Below are 18,966 nucleotides of genomic sequence, written 5' to 3'. Positions count from 1 at the left end.
TGTGGGGTGGTAAAACTCAGGAGCCCCAGAGGCGGTGAGCTTGTTCCGAAAGTGTCAGAGCCTCCCTTCAGTGACACCAGCTTGCCGGAGGCTATCTTGTCGCAGCAGCTGTGGGACCAGGGACCGTGAGATGTACCTGTGTGTGCTGAGAGGAGATGGCTGTCAACCCAGAGTCCCCGCCAGGGCGTTACCTGTCACTGCTGAGGGCAAAACACAGGCTTTGCAGGCAATAAAAACAGCTTTGCCACCACCTGCCCCTCAATTTAGGGGCTGGCAGACTGTAAAAGGCTGAATGGGAAGCAGTTTTGGCTTTGCAGCTGTGTGGTCTAATTTGCAGCTACCCATCTCTGCCATTGTAGCACAAAGCAGTCAGACAGTGTGTACGTGAGGGGCATGGCTGTGTGCCAATAAAACTTTATTTACAAAAGCAAGTGGTACTATGTTGTTTCTTGAGCTGAGTACACCAGTGTGTTTTATTCTTTACATTATTTCTATTTTTATTCTTCTTCATACTATTATTCTGTAAACTACACATGTATATGTGCTTAAGCATTTTGGGCATCTTTTATAATGGGAAGTTTAAAGAGGGAAAGGGTGGTCAGCCAGGTGGAGGGCTGCAGGAGGGCAGGTGAGGCCAGGGCCGAAAAGCGGCCCATTGTTTGCCAGGGGAAGGTCACCGTGGTCTTAAGGGCCGTCTCGAAGGAGTGGTGGGGTTGTCCTGACAGCCTTCCCAGCAGAAGAGGCATAAGGATCGCGGTGGGTGGCTTGTTCCGGAAGCCGAGCTCTGAAAGGCTCAGTTAGAAGAAGCCTGTTGGAGGCTGGCACAGGGTCACCCCTTGTTTTTATGCAGGTGGAAGTCAGTGAGAGGTGAGGGCCCAGCGGGCAAGCAGGTGGCCCAAAGAGAAGTGCTGGGAGCCGTGCGGGGCTGGCAGGATAGGCGCAGGGAGGCTGGCAGGGAACCAGGCTGTGCGCTCACCTGACTTGCACACTAATAGGTGTGAGCCCACCGTGCTCCCATCCCCCTGACCCACAGGACAAGGCGAAGCAGGGCTTGTGTCTGAGCTGAGGACCCTGCTCCGGGGGGCGCAGATCTTTCCCAGGGGGCTGCAGGCACGTTTGCTCCTTGTCCCCGAGGGAGGCGTGATCTCAGCCGTGGGAGGCTGCCGGCTGTGCAGGTGGGAGTCTAAGACAGCAGCTGTCCGTCTGAAAGCAGAGGTGCAAGTGACCCAAGGAGAACCGCCCGACAGCAGGTCTATGGTGGGAATACAGGTTCCTGTTAGATTCCCTTCAGTCCCTCCTTTTCAGTACACAGAGCCATGGCTCAGAGAGGGGAGGAAGGGCTGAGAGGCTTGCAGCCTGAGCTGTGGAGCAGTTGTTTGACAAGTGAGGAAGCAGGCCGGCAGGGAGGGGCGAGTGCCGGCGGCTGTAGGGCAGCAGGGACCACCCCAGGTGGGGAGGCGCCCCCAGTGCAGTGGGGAAGCCCCTGACCCCACAGGGCTGCCCAGAGGACAGAGAGTGGAGGGGACTTTATCAGTGTTAGTGCTTTTGGCTACAAGTCACAGGACAGCCTAGGGACAGAGACAAGAACCAGCTCTTCGGCCTTTATCTCATGACGGCACCCACAGAGAATTACGTGCACTCACTGGAATGAAGAGGAGAGGGCTGAGGCAGGCGGCACCCTGACCACACTCCTGATACGCAATGTGCCCGGCACAGCAGGGGAAACATGGACCAAAAATAGGGGTCCAGAGGTAAATGCTCCTCTGGCCTCCAGGTGGTTTGAGGAGGGCTGCGGCAGCTCCGGGCTTCACGTGGGAGGCCACAGGGAGGTGCGCTCCCTCCCTCGGGCTTCGCGTCTTTGCAGGGGCCCTACCGACCCCTCCTCCCCCTGACTGGCTGCTGGGTCACGTGGCCTCCCCTTGACTGGTCACCAGGAAGCGGTCCTAGACCTGAGACCTGCTGCCTGGAGCCGAGCCGGGGCACCCCTCAGCAAGAAAGCTGGGGGGCTGTGGAGTGGGCCTGCACCCCAGCCCGTGCCCAGCAGGGTCTGTGCTGGGGCCTAGAGGGGCTGCGACTGTTTCTGAGCATCACTTTGCAATAAAAAAGTAAGAAAGTTACATTTCAGCTTAGGGTTTGGTACATCCTGTGAAAGATTCAGTCAGCAGGGAAAGCCTGAAATGGATGCAGTTTAGTTGTTTTAATTATCTACAGTTTCCCTATACTGTCAACCTCACAGTTATTTTACCCCAGAAAGGGGTTCATTCAGGAACTGCAGGGAACGGCCATTCGGGATCGGCAGCTGCAGCAAAACCAGAGGCAGGGCCTGCAGCCCCGGGGGAGGCCCCTCACGTCACGGAGGCGGAGGCGGAGGAGGTCGGCAGGGGCAGCGAGGCCACGGGCGCCTCACCGGGCGGGTTGCGGGAGGTGCGTGTCTCGTAGGAGATGCCCGGGCGTACGTCGGGGGGCCGACTGTGTGTCCTCCTGATGCTTCTGTTGATCTGTGACTGACAGCCTCCCCACTCCACTTCGGTGGGGTTTTCTTTTATTAATCTTCACTTTTCCCTTTTGTTCAAGATCTTTTCTCAAAGGCCTTGCTGATCAAGAGTCAGGTTGTCTTACTTCAGTGGCCTTTTGTCCCTTGCTGCCAGGAAGGCCCTCTCCGGGGTGTCGTGGCGCACACCCGAGGAAGCAGTACGCCTGGAAACGCACCGAAGCCGCATCTGTCTAGGAGGGGCAGGGGCGCGGGCACTTCCCACCCAGGGGCCACCTCGTTAGGGCCGTGAGCACTGCGTGTCATCTCCCAGTGAGACACACCATTCTACAACGGTGTGACAGGCACTGCACACAGAATCAAAAGTAACATGACAATTCCAAACTTGTGACGGCTTTAAAGCAGGACGCTGGTCGGCAAATACTTTTTAGCACTTATTCTGACTTAGGGGAGAGAGGTTCTCCCTGAGGAGTCCAACCCTGCTTCAAGCAGCCGTAAAAGCAGAACAGCGAACGCTGCAAGAAATCGGTGAGTGCATTCGGGGAGATACAGTGCCGGTATAGACACGACACACACCGATGACGAGCCGTTTGCGGGAATAGCAAAAGTTCAAAGATGTAGTAAAGCAGGATTTTTATCTCAAAAGAACTGTTCGGAACCAAATGAGTTAGTAACGCAGGCTGTAAACTGTATATTCAGACACCACAAATCTGGGTAAGAATCCAGTCAGTTACTAGGCCAGATGAAAACGATTGTGTGAATGTTGAGCCTGCTGACAGCCTGGCCCAGAAGTCTGGGGAGCTGCCTCCCACACGTCATCGGCTCCAGTTCTGGGAAACCTTTGCTTTTGGGTCAGCAGATGGAGTGCAGCCCAGCGAGGGTCTGGTGCTTTCTGCAGATGCCACAAGGCTCCAAGGGTCTGCTCCCTGAAGCCTGGAGGCAAGAGGGGTGGTTAGCGGTTCCTGTGAGGGCCTTTCCAGCAAGGCTGAAGAGTCTCTCTGGAGGTGGCTCTTCCAATAGATGGCATCTCCAGGTTGCTGTGATGCTCAAGGTCTCCTAGGAGAGCACAGTGAAGATTCTCTCTCCTGGAGCACAGTCATTTTCAGTGGAAGCCACTAGGCCCTCCCAATACTGATGTAGCTCCCTCATCAGCTGTGGGCCAGAGGAGGTGGGGGCCACATGCACTGGATGTCCTGTGACTGTCTACAAGGGTGAGTTTGAGATGTAGAAGGACCATCAGCCGTGCCTGAGGTCACGGTATTTGGAGGCTCTATGGATTTTGCCAGTTGAGTGTCAATAATGCTGTGAGTGCATGAGACTGACCCCCTGGTTTGAGGATGGCGTGCACGAGCATTGGAAAAACGGCCAGGCAGCTCGGACCAGTCAGAGCCCCTGTTCGGGAAAATGGGCTTCCAATTGCTGTTAGTCAAGAGGGCTTCCCCAGGTAGGGAAAATCTAACAGAATTTCAGCCACAGAAGGAGCACTGCCCTGCCTATGAAACTTGAGGCCAGTGAGAAGACATACAAACAAGAACTAAAATGCATTTATCTCCATGAAACGGGGGAGCTGTATGAAATCTGTTTGCGAAATCTCAGATGGCCCAGTGGGCAGCCTAAAGTGTCTGCGGGCAGTGCGGACAGGGTTCCCGGACTGTGCTGCGGGCAGGCGAGGCAGGTGCTTTTTGCAGCCTTACTCAAATGTCCGCGTCAACACTGGCTTCTGAACGTATCAGTAGACCGATGGTTTAATGCATGTACGATGGTGAGTAGGGGAATTTTAGGACTTCTGGTAGGGCTGGATAGTTATTTGGTCCAGGGTTCTCTCTGTTAAACCAACAATTACTAGATTCCAATATTTTTCCTTTTCTGGGGCCAATTGTTTGTTGCCTCCATCCTCAGCCACTGGGTTTTCTCACAGGTAAACTAGGGCCTCCCAGGGACTAGTGTGGGGTGAGGCCCAGAGCCTGTAATCCTCTGTTCCAGGCTTGATGCCTTGAAGGGCTTCTTTATTTATGGGGCATTGATTCATTCTGGGGAGAGGTTTCGAGGATCCATTTGAATCTTGATGGGAGGTGCCCTGTGGCTTCTGCCACTGTCACTTGAAGACTCTGCCTGTAAGGAAGATGGCAGCTGGCTCAGCAGAAGAAAACGATGTGTCCCCAGACTCAGCCAGTGCCGTCAGAGCAGAGCCGACAGAAGACGTCCGGGGGTCATTTAATCCCCGTGGCTGGCTACTTGGATTACTACTGTTCCCTCTAGATTCCCCCTTCCGAGAAAAAGAAATTCTGGCATCACACTTTTCTAAGAAGTCTCAACCCAGTAAGTGAACAGGGGCAGAGAAACTGAGGAGGAAGGGTGTGTATCCCTCAGGGGCCCAAACCAAGGGCGACAGGTTCAGAGACGGGAGCCTGACGGTCTATCGGAGACCCTGCTGTGTGGACTGTTCTACCTCTAAAGCAGGGGCTGCTTCATGGCAGTGGCACTGAGCACAGAAAATGTGTGAAAAAGGACAGAGAAATTCAGTCCCAATCTCTAGAGTGGCCTCTCTGGGCGGACTAAGGACCAGGACTGGGAGGGGCCCATCCCTGGGGGTCAGGGGGACACAGGAAGGCCCAGCCGGAGGGCTCAGGGAGCCTGAGGTGCTGGCGTTTGTAACAACCTTTTTTCCAGTGTCCAGACTCTTTGCAATACTAGCAAAAACTAGGAGCCCCCTGGATTTGTTTAGGGGCCATAGTTTGCTGCAGTTGAAAGTTGAGACCTTTGGCATTCTTTCCCCTGGGTGACTCGCTGAGGGCGCAACACCAGCTGGTTTGCCACATGGCTGAATGGAGCCGGCGGTTCCCAATCCACCCTGGTCCTTTAAACTCAGAGAGAGAGGCCCCCGTGCGGACGCCCCGCCTCCTCTTCACCCCCCCATCCCTTTGCTGAACTGCCCTCTTCCTCGGACCCCCACTGCTCCCCCCTCTCCCGGATTCAAGACCTGTCCTTAAAGTTAAGTCTTCTGAGGAGCCAAATAAACCCCAAATTTCTTGAATTGTAAGGCATCGTCAGAGTTTCTTAGCGTAACTTTCAGTTAAAATAGGCGTCCCATTCAGTTTGGGCGGTTTTAGAGCCATGGCTGTCCAATTCAGTTTTGAGAACATCGAGTTTGGGGAGATCAGAATCCCCCATAACTGCCGGGCCGTGTTCTGAATTCCTCCAGGCTAAGTCGGTCCATGGAGTCAGAGGGGCATCATGTGGGAAGGGACTATAGTCTTCGGACATAAAACCGGCTGGGGCTCCAGAAGTGGGGGCATCCTCAAAGCATCTTGATAACTGGGATCCCATTTCTTGGAGGTTTATCTCTAGAGAAGAAGAAGTCCTAAAGAGCACAGTTCCGGCAGGATCCAGCCGGTTCCAAAGCGAATCAGACCAAAGGCCAGCACAGATCTAACAGGAAAAGGCCGGCTCCAAATGGGAGTCACCAAAGGCCAAAAGAGCACCCCCAAAAGGACAGAGCCTCATACAGATCCCAAGTATCGCCTGGAGAGCTCACCACACAGAGGAGCAGAGCTCAAGACCTAGGAGGGGCCCCCCACGAACTCCAGGGCTGGCGAGAGGGCCCCGAGCTCAGGGGGCGCAGCGCCCGCCTGGGGGCTCACCAGCCCTGGAGCGCTGGGGGGGTGGGGGCTCTTCTCTGGATGCCAGTCCTGACACCAAGTGAGCATCAACCTAAAAAGCAGTCTGTTATTCTACCCCAGAAAGGGGTCTGTTTGGGAACTGCAGGGAACTGCCCCTCGGGACCGGCAGCTGCCGCAAACCAGAGGCAGGTCCCGCGCACCAGCGGGAGGGCCCTCACCTTACCGGGTCGGCGCTGGCAGGGGCGGCTCCGCACGCAGGCCCGCTGGAGCCCGGGCCCACGGCGCCTCACTGGCCGGTCGCGGGAGGTGGGTGTCTTCTAGGAGGTGCCCGGGCATCGGTGGCCTCGCCCTGCCCGCGGGGGGTTTCCAGGGTGGACTCCCACAAGGCCCCTACGCTGGGTAAGAGCCCTTCGGAATCCTTACCGGCAGCTTGAGGGTGGCGCTCGGGACGACGAGGACCCGGTGAGCCGGACCGTGCGACCCTGAGAATGTCAGCGTTCACCGGGAAGTGCGCGTGGGCGCCCGGCCCAGGGCCCAGACAGAGCCGGGAGCTGCTTGCTGGGCATCGGGGTGACTCTCAGGGCGTGTGAGCAGCGGGCCGGAGCCCCAGCCGTCAGGAACAGAGCTCAAGGTAATGAAAGGCTTGAACAGGTTCTGCATCTGCAACTTACGGGATGAAGAACCTCATTGACAACGTGTTTCTCAAGAAGCTACCAGGTTCCTGTGCTGAAGGCCGTGCTCCTCTGGGTCTCACGGTGGGACCAGAGGCCCCCGCCCCCCGCCTGCCCCGCTGACGAGCCGCGGCCTTCCATCCCCCACCCTGCTGCTCCCTTCCAGGCCCCGGCCGGCCTCAGAGCCCAGACCTCGGGGTCACGCACCTCCGGGACCCACCGTCCAGGGAGCGGCCTCTCCACGCCCAGCCACCTCCCACCTGAGCTCTCGCAGGCCGTCCTGCGGCAGCCCGGGGTCCCGCCGCCTCCTGCCCACCTCATTCCTCTGCGTCCTGCTCGGTCTGCCGGGAGACTGGGGGGCGCGGGCCTTGCTCCCTGACCCCCGGCCAGCACTGGCAGGCACACGGTGGGGCTCAGTCAAGGTGTGTGGGGAGCTGACGGGGGTGGGGTGGGGGGTAGCCTGAGGGGTGAGTCCGCAGCCTAGGGATCTGGTGTCTCCAGAAAAGTGTGTGTTAGGGAAGAGACCAAGCACTGCTGATTTGAAAATATAGACCCCGGATGAAGCAGCCTTCTCCAAAGTGAAGTAACCACTTAGGGTAATTCTAATCAAGATATCAACAGTTTCTCTTGAAGCTAACTCAGTGGATTTTCAAGTCCTGGGGCAATAAACAGAATGCATGGGGAAGAGGTAATAGCAGGACCTGGCCTTCTAGACATCAGCACACATCCTTAAGTAACACCAAGCCTGCCTAGGAGGGCCCCTCCCCAGCAGAGCCTGCCCCGGAGGCAGCGGTCAGCTCTGAGAGTAACTCCGTCCCCTCCTGCACACTGAAATGCATCCCAGGAAGAGTTAAATGGCTTAAAATCAACCCTAAAATATACAGAATCAGAGCTGAATATTACAGAGAACTAGATTAACCACAGTAGTGACTGAAGAGTAACAAACTTCTAAGATAATTATTTTTTAACCTCAAAAATAACCCAATTGGAAAAATATTCTTAGGTCAGTCATATGTAAAAAACTCATCCAAGCTGACCGGACCCACAGCCAGGACTAGCTGCTCAGCCAGGGCTGTGCTTGAAAAAACACAGGTGTCTGACCTGCGTGCAAGGCAGCCGCCGCACGGAAAGCCTGAGTGGCCCAGAGGGCACGGCCCAAGCTGGGCTTCTCGGGGGTTACTGGTGTGTCTGTGCGGGGGCTGCTGGGGTCAGCACCTCCTGTGCCCAGGCCACGTGTGCAGGCCGCTCACCACGCCAAGGTGTGGGATGCCCTCCGGAGCAGCTCCTGCCTGGTCTGGTTGGGTGACAGGCCTTGGAGTTGGGAAATGAAGGAAAAGAGCGCCTAGTTCTGGGTGAAAAGGTGATGCCTTCCTCCCTCACTTCCTCTCAGGCCTCCCTCCCAGGGCCTGTCCCCGTCCCCCAGGTGGCAGCTGTCCCACCCCCTGCCCCTCTCCAAGCCCGCCCTGCACCCTGTGTGCCGCAGATCTCTAAGTGTGCGAGCGCGCTGCTTATGAGCACATCTGCTTGTAGTTTTGGGCTCCTGAGACAGCTGTGGTGGATGTCCTGGCATATATGGGGTGCTCCTGGGAGTCTGTTGTCAGACGGACACCTGGAAGCGCGGTCTCTGGGCCGAAGGTGCGCGTTCGCGTTCCCCCTCCAGACAGTTGGCCCGGTCGCGCTCATGGCTGCAGGGGGTAGGAGCATCTTTCCTCCAATACTGGGGCGTTTTTACCAAGCATTTTCTTTTTTGGTCTATCTGATAGGTGAAAAATGGTATTTCATTATTGGTTTTAATTTTCAGTTTTTAAGTTACAGGCTAGGTTGGCCTCTTTATGTATTGTTTGTGTGCTGTTTTTAAAGTGACCGTAAAAGCTGGCAGCATGAGAACATGCATGTTCACTGTGAGGTTTAAAAGTCAGAACACAGAAGGTAGAAAAGTGTGCTCCAGAGGCCCTACGGCTTGGGGCGGGGCTGGACACCGACTTTTACAAAGAAACGCCGTCCTACTGAGGATTTTAAAGAGGGCAGGTGTTCGTTTAGTGCTTCCTAAGTGCCAGGCACTGTTTTTGGGGCTGTGGCTTTGCTGAAGTGTTTAATCCCCATGATGAACAGAAGCCATAACTCTGCTGGGGTCCCCTTGTCCAGTGAGGACACTGGGGCCCAGGGCGCTGAGCCACGGCCAGAGGTCCTGACGGGCCGGCGGCAGGTCCCAAGGAAAGGAGCCGGGCGACACCCAGAGTGGCCGCGTCCCCACCCTGCGTGCTGAGCTGCGGGAGGCCCCCTCAGTCCTCAGTGCACCCTGTTTTCTTCTGAGTGGAGCCTTCTCCCCACCCTTTCTCAGTCTGAGGATTTGGGGATGGGGGTGCTGAGGAGGGGGAGGAAGGCAGCTTGAAGGGGTACAACCTTAGTGGTGGTTTTCTCTTTGAATTTTTGTTCTTTTGAAAATTACATAGTTTTTCCCGGAATTAAAAACTTTTCCTTATAAAGGGTTGCTTCTAAAATGTTAAAATGAAGGATGCATACTCCTCCTAATGAGCTGCCAATCCTAAGTGACTGTTAAATGCTGTGTGGTGAGAGCATTTCTGCAGATTTCCCTACGGAAGTACCCAAATCAGAAAACTGCCTTGCCAGGCTCTCCTTAGCTATTAACAATCCAGAAAAAAACAAAACAATTGCCTTTTGCTCTTAGCTAATGTTTCCAAGCCTCTGAGCCAGTGCACACCTGGCTCAGCCACTGTGGGCCAGACCACCTCCCTCTGCCCGCCACCATGTTCTCTTCCCCAGCAGCTCCCAGAGGCTGGGCCTCTTGTTCAGATGAACAGACCCAGGCCCAGAGATGCTAGGTTGCTTGCCCAGGGTCACACAGCGCCTAGTCAGTGGATCAGGATCAGAAGCCCTGCCCTCTGACGCCAAGCCCTGAGTCCGCCGCCTGGCTGAGAAGGGCTGCAGGTGCAGCGCCGGCAGGCGGCAGGCGGCAGAAGGCCCGGGCGGGCATGCCGGGGCGGGGCTGGCGGCCAGACTGTGCTTGCGAGCGGGTGGTGGAGGCCTGGTGGGCTGGGTCTGTTAGGGGGGCAGTGGATGGCACAGCCCCCCGTCACCTCTCCCTGGCAGATGGCCCAGGGAACCAGATCTCCTGCTTTTCAAGAGAAGTGGGAAATCACATTTTTTATATGGAATTTTCACCTTTTGAATACTGGCAACTAATTAAAAAATCAAAACAAAGCACAGGCCAAATTACAGCTCAGTTTGCGAGCCACACACTCCTGCGAGCCAGACCCAGCCATACTTAGTGGCGCTGGCCCCTCTGCTGTGAACTGTGTTTATGACTTTACATGGTTAACCAAAAACGCAACAGTGACCTGGAGCAGCCGGTGGGCTCCCAGGGCACAGTGCCTGGTGAAGCACCGTCCCAGACTGGGAACCCAGTGGCCTCTACATAGACTGAGGCTCTCTTTGCTCTGAGAGTCACAGGATGCCCACATGTGATCACGCTACCAGGCACGCGCACCAGCTCTTCCCGGCTTCCCAACACATTCTGCAGGTCGTCACCAGCCTGTGAGTGGGGCTGACGGGGGGCCTCCGGGACGCAGCCGCCTCCTTCCTGTGTCCTGTCTTTGTGGGCGGGGACTGCTCTGCGCCTTCCCTGGAAGGATGCCCGGACCCAGGGGCAGTACTTAGGACTGTTCTCTGAAGTCAGGTTGCGGCTCAGCCATGGCTGCAGGCTCAACTGTGGTGTGAGGACATGAAAACATACCCTGAACACGGGACCTTGTCCACATGCCCTGGAGACCAGGAACATCACCATCTGAACTCCTCACGGCTGCTTTTGTGTCTCTTTGGAAGCCCAGGGGGGTCGAGCACAGGAGAGCAGGTCTTGGCGCCCAGCTGTGTGCTTGAGTGATGGCCAGAAGGAGCAGCTGCCGGGGTGCAGCTCTGAGATGAGAAAGAAGAGGCGAGCCTCACAGGAGGGCCCCGGCCACACGCAGCCCCACTGTCAGCACGCCTGTGACGCTGTGCCCTTTTCTTCCCATCCGTGCTGCTCATACCTGTGCAGTACACAAAACTGCCCCTGGGCCTGAGAATCTGTCCCAGAAGGGGAACATGGGGCTCCTGGTGGCCATGGTGAGATGGGCAGCCAAAGAGAACCTTGCGAGACCAACTCAAGAGACTGGCAGCCTGACCCACAGGAACAGAGGCCAACCTGAGCCTGAGGAGGACCGACCTCTGCACCAGAGGCACGTGGTGGTTCAAGCCCCAGGCAGGGCCCGTTGGCTGGGCTCCAGAAACCTGAGCTTGCAGCACGAGCAGGTGCCTCCCACCGTGAGGCTTGATGCACATTGTCACCGCCACAGCCCGGGCGACCCCGCGTGGTGGAGGTGATGGAATCCGCCCTGCGCATGACGGGACACTTACTGCGCACTGTGGCGGTGACCGTCCCAAGGCCCCAGGGGACGAGCGGGTCCTGCTGTCCTGCCGCACAGCATCCGCCTCGGTCCTCTCGGCTCTGCCTGTGGCTGTTCTCGGGACGGCACGGCATGAGAGCCGGGGGACACCCGGAAGCCGCCGTGAAGTGGGTGTGCGCCTCCCCGCAGCGCCCTCCGGGGACTGTCAGCTGAGGACACCCCAGAGCCGGTGCTCGGGCAGGAAGAGGAAGCGGCGCCACCTGAGCTGGGGGAGCGTCTCGGCTTCCTGCCTCTACTGGTGGCTGCAGCCTGAGACGTTTAGAGAGGGACAGGGTGCACTTTCAGCTTTTCGAGAGGCAGGTGGTCACATAGATCCTCGTTAGCACTTTTCTTGAAGTTGTTTTGATAAAACAGTTACTGCCACTTAGGGAAAAAAAATAGTGTTGAAATAACTTTTGAAACAAAGTACATACTTAACTAACCAAATCAGCTTCCTCTTCAGGAGTAGTTATTTTGGGGCCACGGCATGGCCGGCACGCACTGCTGATTCTGGCCAGGCTGTGCGTTACAAGGACTAGGCTTTAGCATCCTCTCGTAAACACTAGGAAATCAGACAAAATATGAAACCACTGTTGAGACATTGGACAACAGCACAGGACTGCAGTACTTGAAAGAGGGGAGAACAAATGAGGTGGGCTCCAGGGTCCCCCAGCTTTCTGCCAGATGGCAATTTCTGGGCCACAGGCACAGGGAGGAGGGCGCCAAACAACTTCAGCAGCCTTGTGGCACTGCAGAAACAGGAAGTGGAGCCTGGGGAGGCAAGAGGGACCCGGGGTCGCAGAGCCGTGAAAGGGAGGAGCTGGGCAAAGGAGAGCCCCAGGGGTCTGCGGAGAGCGCCTCTGCAGTGTTCCCCGTGCGCCGGCCACAGACGCAGACACTGAAGCCCCGGCAGCCCCGGTAAAGGAAGGACAGACAAGTGCAAGCGGGGCCGCTTCCAGAGCTCTCCCAGGGCAGGGAAGTAGGCCCAGCCAAGCAGAGCGATGAGTCCTCAGGGTCACCTTCACTCAGTGGAGGCCCAGAGAAGTCTGACCCTAGTAATAGGGCCGGTTGTCTCCGGAGCAACGGCCCTTCCAGACTCACCCCAGAAAAGCTTGAAAACGGCCTTTGAAATGACCGAATAAAGGAGCCTGACTGCCACTAAGTCGAGACCCCGCACTCTAAAAGAGAAACAACAGGAAAATTTCAACAGAGTATTTGCAGTGTCTGACATCCTGTCAAAAATTACAAGACATGAAGAAGAAGAAAAATATGATCCACACCAAAGAGGAAAATCAGTCAACAGTGAGAGACTCAGACATCGAAAGAACTATTATGACTGCAGTCAAGCATTTAGAAAATCATGTATATAATGAGAATTGAAAATATGAAAAAGAACCAAACAGAACTTCTAGAGGTAAAAAAAAATACAGGATTTGATAAGGAGAAGTCACTGGATGGGATTGACAACAGAACAGAGATGGTAGAAGGAAGAGCAGAGAACACGAAGACACAGCCGCAGAATCTGTCCTAAGTGACGCACGGAGAGAGAAGTGGGGATAGAAGCAGCCTCCGACCTAGAAGGCAGGGCCTGTTAGTCCAACAGAAAGAGGAGAGAAATAGGAAAGCAGAAAAAGTATTTGAAGAAACAACGGCCAGGGGTTTTTTTTTTCTAAATTTAAGGAAAACTTACCTCACAGATTCAAGCTGAACCTCTCCGAGCAGCAAGACAGATACACATGCACACCTGCAATCCAGGAAACACAACTGAATTTCTGGAAATCAGTGTGAGAAAGAGAAAATCTTAAAAGCATTCAAGGAGAAAATAAAAGACACACTACACAGAGATGAGCAGATATACAGTCGTGGCAGACTTCGGAGACCGCGCGAGCCGGAAGACACAGGGCCGTCGTCATCTTTAACATGTGAAAGGGAGAAAATTCTCTCAAAATACGATCCTGTATCTGGCAAAAATATCCTTCAAAGATTAAGGCGAAATAAAACTCACAGACGAATCAGTCTGATAGAACTCATCGCCAGCCCACCTGCACCGTGGGAAATACCGACCGACGCTCCTCAGGCTGAAGGGAGATGGTGCCAGACGGGGACGTGGGTCGGCGGGCGATGCGGGGAGGCGGGAGGGCGGGCGCGGCGCCAGCGGGCACAGGCTCACCGTCTCCTTTACAAGAGCGTCGGCCGTCGGAAGCACACCTAGTGATAGTGTGTCGCAGGGCTGTGGTCCTTGCAGAAGTACAACGCATGATGAAAAGTATATAAGTAGTGGAAAGGGAAAAGGAAGTAATACTCTCGTCGATCCTAAGGGCCTTCCATGTGAAACTGTGTAATAGTTCATGGTAGAATGTGGTAAGTCAAAAATGCATGTTGTAAGCCCTAGAGTGACCACCAAAAAAATGTTTAATAGTGCAATGACAGAGATAAAAACGGAATAAAAAAATCAATCCAAAAGTAAACAGGAAAGGAGGAAAAAGGGGAACAAAGGTAGATGGACAAGTGGTGAACAACTTAGTAAGAAGATATATTTAAAACCAACCATGTTAATCGTAACACTAAAAGCAGTTGTCTAAATATTGCATTAAAAAGTTGACAGGGAGAAAAAGGCAGGACTCAACTATCTGCTGTCTACAAAAATCCATTTTAAATATAAAGACAAATTAAGAAAATGGAGGCCTAGAGGGAAGTAGACTTCCCAACAAGGATACTGCCTCAGATAAAGAGGGACAATTTCATGATGATACAGAAGTCAGTTAGTCAGGAAGACATGACAGTCCTGCACGTGGTGCTCCTAATAAGAAAGCTCTAAAGCACGTGTAGTACAAACTCACAGAAATGAAAGGAGATACAGACAAATCCATAATTACAGTTGGAGACTTAAGTATTTCTCTATCAGTAATTGATAGGACAAATAGACAGAAAATCAGTGAGGATATAAAAGATTTGTGCACCACTATGAGCAACTCGACCTAACTGACATGTCTAGGCCTCTACATACGACAAGAGCAGAATACACATTTTTTTCAGGTGCACGTGAAGCATTTAGGCCATACATCGGGCCGTAAAACCAGTCTCGATGAATTTTAAAGGATTGAAACCATCCAGAATGTTTCTTGACCACAAAGGAATTTCACTGGAAATCAATAATAGATATCTAGAAAATTATCCAAAAATTTTGAAAACAAACAGAACACTTCTACATAACTCATAGGTCAAAGAAAAAAATCACAAATAGTGCTTAAAAACTTATACCTTTAAATGTTTATATTAGGGAAGAACATTGTTCTAAAATCAGTAGTCTACACTTTTTCCTTAAGAAGCTAGAAAAAGAAGAAATCCAATGACCAACATCTAGCTATGTTGATCCAGATAAAATGAGAGACAATACAAATTATGAATATCATGAATGAAAAAGGAGACATTGGTACATGTCCTATAAATATTAAGAAGAAGATAATGGAACAATAAGAACAATTACATGCCAAAACAACAATTCTGCCAACTGACAGCAATAAAATCGAGAAATTCTCTGACAGACCCAAGTTACCAAAATCAATTCAGGGAGAAACAGAAATGTGAACAGGCCTTTATCTAGTGAAGCGGTTGAATGTGCAACCACGACCTTCCCACAAAGAAAACTCCAGGGCAGATGGCTTCATTGGTGGTGTCTATAAGACATTCAAGAGAGAATACTGTTCCCATTCAAATTCATTTAAAAAAAAATGACAGAACTTTCCAGCTCATTTTATGAGGCCAGCACTACCCTGACACCAACCAACCAAAGACCTTACAGGAAGAGAAAACTGTGGTTGATATCCTAATGCACACAGGCCCAAAAAATCCTTAATACAATATCGGAATATCAAATACAATGATATATGAAGAAGTAGTACATCCCAACCTAGTTAGGTTGGTATAACATTAAAAAACAAATCAGTATGTGATATTAACAGATTAAATAAGGAAAATCATATGATTGTCTTAATAAATAAAAAATTACTTAACAAAATTGAATATCTATTCATGATTTTAAAAATAAAATAAAAAGATAAAGAACCTTAGCAAAATAGGAATAGAAGGGAACTTCTTCAGCTGATAAAGGGCGCCTGTGAAGAACCTGCAGCTGCTATCTTACTTAATGGAGACAGCTGACGCCCACTTCACCACTTCCAGTCCACGTGGTGCTGGCAGCCCTAGCCATGTAATGAAGCAAGAAAAAAGGGGTGGGACGGACATACAGATGCAAAAGAAAAGTAAAACTGTCTTTATTCACATAACATGTGATCTAATGCATAAAAAGTTCTAAAACACTAAAAAAAAAAAAAAAAAACTAATAGAACAAAAAGATGACTAGCAAAGTCCAGGACACAAGATCAATACACCACACCAATTGTATTTTTATATATAACAATGAAAATTGGAAGTTGCAATAAAAAATACCATTTACAATAGCACCCCAAACCATGAAATACTTAGATGTATACTAAGCAAAATATCTGTGCACTGAAAAAAATCGCTGCAGAGAAAACTAAGACATAAATAACAGAGAGATACACTATGTTCATGGGTTGGACGGGTCAAGGTGTCATTTCTTCCTAAATTTATCTATAGATTTAACAAAATCTCAATCAAAATCCCAGCAGGCTTTTAAGATTGACGTTGAAAATTAAAATTTACGTGGAAATGCACAGGGTATAGAACATCCAAAGCAATCTTGAAAAAGAACAAAGTTGAAGGACTTACACCATCTGATAGCGAGACTTACTGTGAAGCTACAGTAATCCTGGCTGTGCTGTTGGCATAAGGACAAACATATACAACAGGGAACAGAAAAGACACACACACCACACACACATTGATTTTTCAATTAATGCAAAGATTCTAAGGTAATTTATGGGGAAAGGAACGGATAGTTCATTCAATAAATTGTTATGTAACAAGTAGATACACATACACATGTAGGTACACATATACTCAACTGTTATATCAAATACAAAAATTAATTCAAAATGTATCATAAGCCTAAACATAAAACTATAAAGCTTCTTGAAGAAAGCACAGAAGAGAATCCCTGTGACTCTGGGATAGGCAAAGACTCCTTAAGACAGCAAAAGTCCAAACCATAAGTGAAAAAAAATTGATAAATTGGATTTCATGAAAATTTTTGAGTTCTGTTTTTCCGATGACACCATTAAGATGAAACTTCAGTCACAGGCTGGAAGAAAATATTTGCAATACATATCAAAGACTTGTATCTGGAATATATAAAGAATTCTACAAATCAGTAGTAAGAAACAAGCACAATAAAAGCCAAAGTACTTGAAAAGACACTTTACAAAAGATAACTCAATGGCCAATAAACCCATGAAAGATGCGCAACATTATTTAGCATCAGGGAATTGCAAACTTAAGCCACTGTATATTCACACAATGACCAAAAAAAAATTTTTAACCTGACGATATCAACTGGTAGCAAGGATTGGAGCAACAAGAACCCTCACACACGGCTCGTGGGCCTGGGTAGGGCAACTACATCGGTAAATGCTGTGGTAGTTTCCTAAAAAGTCAAACACATGCTTACCATACAACCCAGCTGTTCAATTCCAAAGTAATTGCACAAGAGAAATGCACACATCTGTGCACCAAAGACCTAACGTGTGTGTTCATGGCGGCTTCATTCCTGACATCCCCAAGCTGGGAACGACACAGATGTCTTGTCAACAGATAAATGGAAAAGCAAGGGGCGATGCAGGCCTGTGATGGAATGCCACCGTGCGAGCACAAGAGCCGCCGACACACGCGACACAGATAGACCTCAAAGCCGTTTCTTTGGAAGAATCAAACATCAGAAAGTACCTAGTGTGCTTTATTCATGTGAAACTCCAGAAGTGACCCGTCTAATCAGTAGTAATGGAAAATAGATCAGTGCTTGCTTGGGGCTGGGGTAGGTGTTTTGGGGTGATGGAAATGTTCTATATACATGGATATATACATTTTCTAAAACCCATTGAAATGTACACTTAAAAAGAGGTGCATTTTTTTGTATGTAACTCATACCTAACTAGAAATGATTTTTTTTTAAAGGATCACCTGTGGTCAGCATTGCCCAAACACCAGCTGGTAGCAGCTGCAGCCAAGGGAAAGCTCCCTTGTGACAAGTGAATGCCACATTGTCCCCTAGACATTCTCCCTCCTGCCCGGGGGACCCCCTTCTAGGCTCTCTGCTTCCAGCAGAGGAGGTCTAAGTCTGTCACAAGCAGAATCGGGGGGAGCCAGAGCGGGCCTTTCCCGGCTGCTGCGCACCCTCCAAGCGTCCTTGTAACTCTTACCGATTTGCTCTGGCTCCGTGATCGTTCGCCCCTGGGGCGCTTGGGAGCCTCTGGGGGAGGTCATCACGGCAGAGATGCCCCCCCCCCGCAGCAGGGCCTCTGGGTGGGGGCTCCTGCCCTCACCCCGGCCAGCGCTGCACTCAAGGCTTTGTATGAAGAACTAGTTCCTGAATTCAAAAAAAATTTTTTAAGTGTATTGAACAAACCCACTTCCATTTTCTTTTTTTTTTTTTTAATTGACGTATAATCAGCATGCAATACCCTATTAGTTTCAATGGAGTATAACAGCTCCATTTTCTTGATTTATAAAGGGTTATTTCGTCTCTGGAGAATGCTGCATGTTTCACATTCACTATGTAAAGAAGAAATACCGGCCTCAACCCTCCTTTGCTGAGGGAGGGACTCCGGGTGGCTGGTAGCAGCAGCCGCGGCGAGAACTAGCGGCCCGTGTGACGAAGGGCCACTCACAGACAGGCGGCAGGCAGGCCGAGGCTCTCTTTCTATTTCTGATACCGTATTTACTAGGTGTTTGCAGTCCTTAGACAAGTCCTCTGCAGTCGACAGGTTGATCTGTCCACCCACCTTGCTGAATATTCTGTATTAATACTAACAGTTTGTCTTTGGTGCATTTTTGTTTAGGAAAATGATTCTATTGCCTTCAATTAATGACTATTTCATCCCTTTCAAGCCTATATACCCCTATTTCTTTTTCTTCCTTTGTTGAGTTGGCTGCACCCCTAGAGCCATATTAACACGTGCTCATCTCTCCGTCCCTTAGGCTGAAGGGAATGAGGCTAGTTTTTCCACTAAATATAATGATTGCTGTGTTTCTTAAGTGTAACTTTTATCCAGCTAAAAAACTTCCCTTACATTCCTGATTTTCTAAGAGTTTTCATCACAAATCAGGGTTAAGCCTTATCAGATGTTTGTCCACGTTAAGACAAACATGATTTTTTTCTTTTCTTTTATTAATGTGGTGAAATATGGTGGTAGAGTCTCTGACATTGAACCAGTCTCATAACTGGGATAAACTTCACTTGATAATTATGTATTTTTAATACTTGTTTGTTTTGATTTGCTAATGTTTATACAGTTCTTGAAGCTGTAAGTTAAATAGGCCTGCAAGGTTTTTTTTTGTGCTGTCCTTACCTGCACTGGGAATCACGTGTGCTGGGCAATTTTCACTCTTTTTCTGCTTTTCTGGACAATCTGATTAAGATGGAAATGGACTGTTTCCTTCCTTGAAATTTTGGTTCGTTTTAAAATCCAGTGGAACACCTGTACAGCCGTCCGAACCAGGGGGTCTCCTGGGAGGGGAACGCCATCAAACCGTCCCGCCTCCGTGTGGCGGCCGGACGGGTCAGGCGCCGGCCTGGCGCTGGGTCGGCGTCCGCACCTCCCGGT

At 51.0% G+C, this 18,966-nt stretch overlaps 1 protein-coding gene and 1 long non-coding RNA gene across 5 annotated transcripts in view; one reads left to right on the top strand and one right to left on the bottom strand.

Annotated features, from left to right (window-relative positions):
* The window catches only part of CCDC57 (coiled-coil domain containing 57), a 118,563-nt gene that overhangs the window by 94,353 nt on the left and 5,244 nt on the right, over positions 1-18,966 (top strand). The gene's annotated exons all lie outside the window — the stretch shown is intronic.
* Positions 8,242-12,966, bottom strand: LOC118925150 (uncharacterized). The gene is made up of 4 exons (XR_005029914.2): positions 12,915-12,966; positions 12,326-12,402; positions 10,537-10,715; positions 8,242-8,538 (listed from the first exon to the last, which is right to left on the bottom strand). It is a non-coding gene; the product is annotated as an uncharacterized LOC118925150 (long non-coding RNA).

The sequence above is a fragment of the Manis pentadactyla genome, chromosome 4 (genome assembly GCF_030020395.1).
Source record: "Manis pentadactyla isolate mManPen7 chromosome 4, mManPen7.hap1, whole genome shotgun sequence".
Lineage (NCBI taxonomy): Eukaryota > Metazoa > Chordata > Mammalia > Pholidota > Manidae > Manis > Manis pentadactyla.
Note: the sequence above shows the minus strand (reverse complement) of the source record. Positions and strands in the feature narration are given on the sequence as shown.